Source organism: Poecilia reticulata, chromosome 9, assembly GCF_904066995.2.
Source record: "Poecilia reticulata chromosome 9, P_reticulata-male-v2, whole genome shotgun sequence".
In the NCBI taxonomy this organism is placed as follows: Eukaryota; Metazoa; Chordata; class Actinopteri; order Cyprinodontiformes; family Poeciliidae; genus Poecilia; species Poecilia reticulata.
Genome location: NC_088838.1, coordinates 34,704,455 through 34,712,025, shown reverse-complemented (window position 1 = coordinate 34,712,025; position 7,571 = coordinate 34,704,455).

Below are 7,571 nucleotides of genomic sequence, written 5' to 3'. Positions count from 1 at the left end.
AAATTAATATAAGAAATAAAGAAACCATGTTATTTAAAATATAGGAAATCAAAGAACACAAAAATAAAAACAGATCAAGTGAAGATGAAGTGAAATTATTTAAGCATTTATTCTTCATAATGCTGTGCCAAACACATCTCACTTAATTTAATTTTTTTTTCAAAATACTGATTTTTGATAGTAATATCAGAAGTTAAAAGTCAGGAAAATACACAGATTTTCTAAGACGGTTTGGAGGAATATTTATAGGCTGCCAGAGAGAGATATAGACATCTGTTAGATATATATAGATATAGATGTCTGTTTGTTTAGGTGCATTATCTCTGGATGCAGAATCAGACATTATAATCGGTAAGTCTTTTTTTTGTCATATCTTTTCTCTGTAACCCTAATTCTAAAATAATTTAATCATATAAAAATGAAAATCGTAAATATATACCTATTATTCCTCCAGAGCTTACTAAAAATCAGAAGACACACCAGTCCCAAACAGAACCAGAGTTCTTCCACGGTAATTTTAGTACCTTTTTTACACTTATGTAATCAGAGTTCTAAAACTGAAAAAATATATATTAATAAACATTTACTATGTTTCTATTTTCTTATAGATAAACAGGAAAACTACAGGAGGAATTGTTTATCGCTGACTAAAAAAAGACCTGTCTCTGAAGCTATATGTTCTTCACAGCTGATGAATGGAACTGGTTTCAGAACAGTTCCTGATCAAAAATCAACCTACATACATATGAGAGTTCAGAGTAAGTTTTTTTAAATAGTGTATTTGAACTAATCAGGAAACTGGTTTTTTATCAACGTATTTCTTTTATGATCCATAGCTTTAACTTCTAATGAAGATTCAGTAATTTACATCTCATCTGGCTCGGAAGACAGCCTTGTATCTGACTTACCTCTTAGGCGGAGAGTTGACGCCGTTGGCGTCACGCCTCCTCCCTCGCCATGGCAAGAAACTACAGCGGACCCAGAACCAGAACAAGAACCAGGACCAGAAGCAGAACCAGAACCAGAGAGGCCTTCCGATTCTCCTCACACTGGTAAGTTTTATTGTTTAAAATTATTATTTATTATTTTATTAGCATACATAGTAAACTTTAAACTTTACTTGAATGAATGAAATATATATAGTATATTTAAAGTGTTGTAATTAAATGTCTTTAATTCCATATTCTGTAAGGGTCATGCTGCTGCGTGTGTGTGTTGGTAAACGTGACTTAGCAGGACATTGTTACAATACAGCACTGGAAGGACATTTCAATTTCTTTTTCCCTCTATTGTACCAAAAGCCTGTATGAAATCTCAACACACATTCATTATATTTCACAGCTTCCCGAGCCCGAGAAGCGCGCGCGTGAGTGTGTGTGTGTGTGCATGTGTCGGTAAAAGTGATTTAGCAGGACATTGTCAGAATACTACACTAGACGGACATTTCAATTTTTTTTCTCTATTGCACCAAAGCCTGTAGGGATGTGTATGAAATCTCAACACACATTCATTATAGTTCACAGCTTCCAAAGCCCGAACAATACTACGCAAGAGGAGAGTAGACAATCTTCAAGCCAGAACCGTCTTATTGGATGGATTGATTACAGGTATATTATTTGATTTTATCAAGTAAAATGCCACATCACCGCTGCTAGAAATGTATTCCTGATTATTTATTTATTTATTACAGAATCTGTGTGGCTTCTGGAGAAACGTGCTGGGTCCAGAAAACAAAGATCAACATTCTACCGCTCTATGAGTGCAAGAGCTAAGTTACTACTACAAGCAACCAAAATTCTGGTGGACAAGGTTTACTCTGATGCAAAATTGTTTGAGAAATGATTCATGTTTGATCTGTCTCTTATAACTCTGTGAAGTATGGATAACCAAGAAGATAGAGCTGAATTAAATGAAGCTTTTCAAAATCCAGAATCTCAGACAGATTATTCACAACAAATTGTTAATGTAATTCAGAATTTGCAATCATTTGTTTTAACACTGAATACTGCGGAAAATAATAACATTTCACAGAACCCTGCTTTTAGCCCTGCTTTAAGCCCTCTGCGATCACCTATTTAAAACCAGTCTGAAGTATCGGAATATTTCAGACAAATTAATGATGCACTTCACGGTTTAAATAATTGTCTTTTATCACAAAACTCACCCGCCGCCTCATCCGCTGGTTCATTTGTACTCAATGAAGCTTTTCAAAATACATAATCACAACCCGGGTTATCAACTGCAGCAGTTGATCAAGCACAGCAGCAAGGAGGTGGTCTAAACCAAATTCAGAGGGTTGAACGCCAACGTTTCAATAACATTGAAATGAGGAGACCGTTATCAATCCCGCCTCCAACTCATGCTGTACCTGACATTGCTCAATTCTACACCGCAGTTATGAATGTTTTAATCAATCTGGCTGACACTGCAGGCTCAATGGCTGCACGTAATGATCTGGTACAGTTGGAGTTAGTGGGGGATAATATTTCTCATCACATAACTGTTTCTGTTACTGATGATGACGCAATCCTACCAGCATTTGAGCAATTTTTAGGTGACCTGGTTCAATCTAATGCAGAGCTGCCTTCAGAAAGTGACTTAGAGCTGGTTCTTCAAATAGTCAAGAATCCCACAGAAGGTACAAAACGCAAGGCTAAAAAAACATTGGAGTGTGAATTGATTCATAAGTAAAGGCGCCACCTGTACATTGTACAAAATACCGATAATCAGTTGTGTTTTGCAATATGTCTCGTACATCTCACTCATCCAGAATTTACAGATAATTGTTTGTACAGGCTAGACTGTGGCAGCAACAGGCAGGTTTATCTGAACAGACACCGGTTACATTCAGCGACATTGCAAAGTTTGAAAACATTGTACAAACAAAAATTGTAGTAATTCATCGAACCTCAAAGAATGGTGCTTTGTCTAAATTTGAGACAGATTTTCAAAACCGAACAAATCCTTGCTTTCTCCTACTCCATCAGGAACATTACTTTGGAATTAAGAATCTCGCAGGTTTTACCGGCGCGAGGTATATTTGCAAATTTTGTTTCAGCGGTTACAATAATGCTAACACTCATCACTGTCAGGGTTACTGTGGTGTCTGCTGCAGCTACAGCTGTACACATTTGCAGTACAATCCAGTACCTTGTAAAGAATCTGCCGAAACTCAACATGTTATGATAGACACAAAGAACCTCGCAACAGACCTCGCGTTGAAATGCTTGTGAGTGTATGCGAGATGATCAAATTTTGTTCTACATGTAAAATGTTATATCGCATCCCCATGGCCAAAGAGAACACCTTACATGTATGTGAATCAAAATGTGGGATCTGCGGTGAAAAAAATCTACCACCTGGTACAGACGTAACTCTAAACGATCATCTGTGCTACATTCAGACAGGTACTGCCGATGACAAACTTCACGACAAACTCGTGTTCTACAATTTTGAAAGCTATTTTGATCAGAGCGGTGCGCATATTCGGTTTCTAATATGTTCCAAAACAGTGAAAGGTGTTGAATGGCATGCTTACGGCTTGGGTTGAGCGAAACAATTTCTTCTACATTTCAGACGACCGATGTACAAGGGTTACACCTTCCTTGCACACAAGGCACGGAGATACGATAGTTATTTACTAAAGAATGCTATGGTACAGTTGGGCATAAAACCATATCTGATCATGCAGGGAGGAAAAGTGCTCTGTTTTACAGACCCTGACTAAGAGTTAAAATTTATTGACAGCCTGTCATTTCTGACCATAAACTTGAGTGCCATGCCGAAAGCATTAGGTTTCACCGATCATTCCAAGGGTTACTTCCCCCATCTGTTTTCCTCAGAACAGCGTCTCAAGTACATCGGGGAGTTTCCTCCTTTAGATTGTTACGATGTCAAGCTTATGACTCCTAGTGAGCGACATAAAATTACTGATTGGTACAGAGAAGCTTCAAAAGGTATTTTTGACTTTCAGAAAGAATCTCTCCGATATTGTAAAACGGATGTGGACATTCTTTTCCGGGGTTGTGTAAAATTCAGAGAGGAGTTCTTCAAAGAAACAAATGTCGACCCCTTCAAAAGCGTGACAATTTCTTCTGCATGTATGCAAGTTTTTGTCACCAATTTTCTTCCAGAAAAAAGTTTGGCCATCCCATCAGTTGTAGATTACAGGCGAGGGTCCAAAACTTTCTCTAATGCATCCATCCAGTGGCTAGAGTGGAACATGAGCAGTAGGAACATACACAATGAACATGCATTGAACACGGGTGAGCGAAAAATCGAACCCTATTTTGTCGACGGTTTTGCGGTAATTGATGGTTTACCCACAGTGATGTCCTTCAATGGCTGTATCCATCATGGATGTCCACAGTTTTTCCAACCCTCAGAAACATGTCCTTTGAGAAAGTACCATTCGAACAAATTCATGCAGCCACGATTGAAAAATCTAGGATTCAGCAAACCGTTTATGGTGTTCGAGTTGAGATTCTGTGGGAACATGATTGGAATGAGATGAAGAAGTCTCATCCTGGGGTGATCAGATTCCTGAAAAAATTTGTAGCCCCAGAACCTTTGTCCCCTCGAAAAGCTCTGTATGGTGTCCGAACATGTGCTGTCAAGCTGAGGTACACAGCAGGGCCGGGTGAGTCTGTGCATTATGTGGATTTCACGTCTCTCTACCCATATGTAAATTCAGCATTTGAATATCCGCTAGGCCACCCGACCATCATTTACAAAGATTTTGATGATCCCAACACAACTACTTTGGGTTAATCAGAGCCACCGTTTATCCCCCGCGGGGTTTGTTTTTTCCTGTTCTGCCCTTCAAGACATCTCAGAGTAAGCTAGTTTTCACTCTTTGTCACACATTTGCAGAAACTAACAACCAAACAGGTTCCTGCACCCATGAGGACGAGGAGCGGGCTCTGACAGGTGTTTGGGTGAGTGTGGAGTTTCAAAAGGCATTGCAGTGTGGGTATCGTGTTGGAAAAATCCCTGCGGTCTGGCATTTTGAGAGAAGCAGTAACACAATCTTCAAAGGTTACATTCACACCTTTCTGAAGGGGAAACAGGAAGCCAGCGGGTATCCATCTGAAGCGGTGGATCAGGAGAGCAAGTTGAAATATGTGAGAGATTATGAACTCAATCAAGGTATCCGACTGGATTTAAACAAAATTGAGGTGAATCCTGCTAAAAGACAAGTAGCTAAATTATGTCTTAACAGCTTCTGGGGCAAGTTCGCACAAAGAAATGATCTCTCGCAGACCACATTTGTGAGTGATCCTGATGAGTTCTTTAAGTTCTTATTCTCAGGTAAATACGAAGTGAAGTACTTCCACTTTCTCAGTCCTGAAACCTGTCTGATGCAGTGGATTTACTGCAAACGCTGCATCACTCCTCCCAACAAGCTAAATAATGTTTTCATAGCTTTGTTTACGACAGCTTACACTCGTTTAAAAGTTTTCAACTGTCTGGAGCGAGTGCAGCAAAAAATTCTCTACATAGATACGGACAGTTTGATCAATGTGGTGAAAGATGGTGAGAATACTCTAGAACTCGGGAATTACCTCGGAGATTTAACTGATGAGCTGGGGGAGACACAATTCAGGAATTTGTGACAGCAGGACCCAAAAGCTATGCGTATCTAACAAAGCAACTAAATTAAGTAGTGATCCGAGTGAAAGGGATTACTTAAACGCACGATTGCAGTGAGAGAGTCAATTTTGACAAAATCAGAGAACTGGTGGGAGGGTACTTAAATGGTTTCCGAGACGGTGTTATTGAGGTACCTCAGCGCACCATCAAACGTGATAAAAAGGGGTTCTTCTTAAAAAATGCGACATTTCTGAAAAGGTTTAAGGTTGTATATGACAAAAGAAGGCGTTTTTCAGATGGTTCAACTCTACCTATTATTATTATTACAGTTTAAGATAAAAAATGTCTTATTCAGGTGATGTTCAGGAAATTTATTTTGATCCTAGATTCAAATTACCTTTCTCATGTATGATTGTAGGAGCGAGCGGATGTGGAAAATCATACTTTGTAGGAAAAATGTTGCAAAATATTGATCATGTCATGAATGCTGTACCTGACAATATTATCTGGATTTTTACTTCTTTTGAACCATTGTATGGTGAATTGCAAAAACTGAATAAAAATATTAAATTTGTGGAAGGACTGCCTGATTCTTTCGAGGATGAAGATTTGTTTCCATCGAATCAAAGTCACTTGGTCATTTTGGACGATGTCATTTTCCAGGCTTCTAACCACCCTGAAGTAGCCAAATTGTTCACGCAATATTGGCATCATAGAAATATGTCTGTTCTATATCTCACACAGAATGTATTTCAGCAGGGAAAATACAGTCTCACCATTAGTCTAAACAGTAATTATTTGGTGCTCTTTAAGAACCCTAGAGATAAATTACAGGTGGATATATTAGCACGTCAAATCTTCCCATCAGCAAAAGCAAGTTTCCTGGAGAGTTTTGAAGATGCAACTAAAGAAGCTCATGGGTATTTAATCGTAGATCTTACTCCTAGCTGCCCAGAACCTTACAGATTGAGAACGGGATTACTACCTCACGAATGGCCGACTGTCTATGTACCTAAAACAAAGTAAGTCAGAATGTTTGCGCAGATAAAAAGGAATGCTCCCTTACTCAGAGCTCTTTACCAAGCCACTCCTCAGAAGCGTAAAGATATTTTAGCACATTGCTCACCAGATTTTCTTAAAACTTTATGTGAGATAGCTTTGAACATTCTGAAAGGAAATATTAAACTAACACCTTCTCAACACCAGAAATTGAAAAAGCAGCGAAAAATCATCAGACTGTTGGCCGATAAAAGAACCGGATTAAAACGTAAACAGTTGGCTCTCAAAAGTCAAGGAGGAGGGTTTATTCTACCCATCCTAGCTGCTCTTACTCCCCTGATTGGGAACTTGGTGGGTGGAATCTTGACCAGATAAAAAAAAGCAATGGCTCTTAGAACATCTCAGAAGATGTTTCTCATCTCACCTCATCAGTTTAAGCGTCTGAACCCCTCAGAGACTAACATCAGAGAAACTGTCGAGGAGGATCTGGATTCTCGAATGAGAGCAATATTGAATGAAACAGGGTTGACTTCATATGAGAAAATTAAGAGATATGATGCTTTGCTACAGAGATATCTATCTTTAATCAAGCAAGGTCAGTTAGAAGAGCCTCAGTTATCTGTAACTGTGCAGCATGCTAAGGACGATCCTGTGCTGGTGCCTGAACCCAGAAACCATGAAGATGATTCTGTTCATAAACCAACTGAATTGGAAGAAACTGCAAATGAAGTTTTGAAAGCATTTTCTGAAAAAGATTGAAAAAATGCTGAATACATTTTGAAAAAGTTGTCCAAGAGTAACAGTGGATGGACACCCAGAGCAGAATTTGTTTATAAAGGAAATGTCACCAAGGGATCCCATTTGACTGATTTACTCAAAAACCTTCTGGTATCATTTAAAAGAAAAGCTCACATTTAAAAGAAAAGCTCAAAGCCTCCAGCCTGCAGGATGGACTGATTTCATCACTACTCTACATGAAC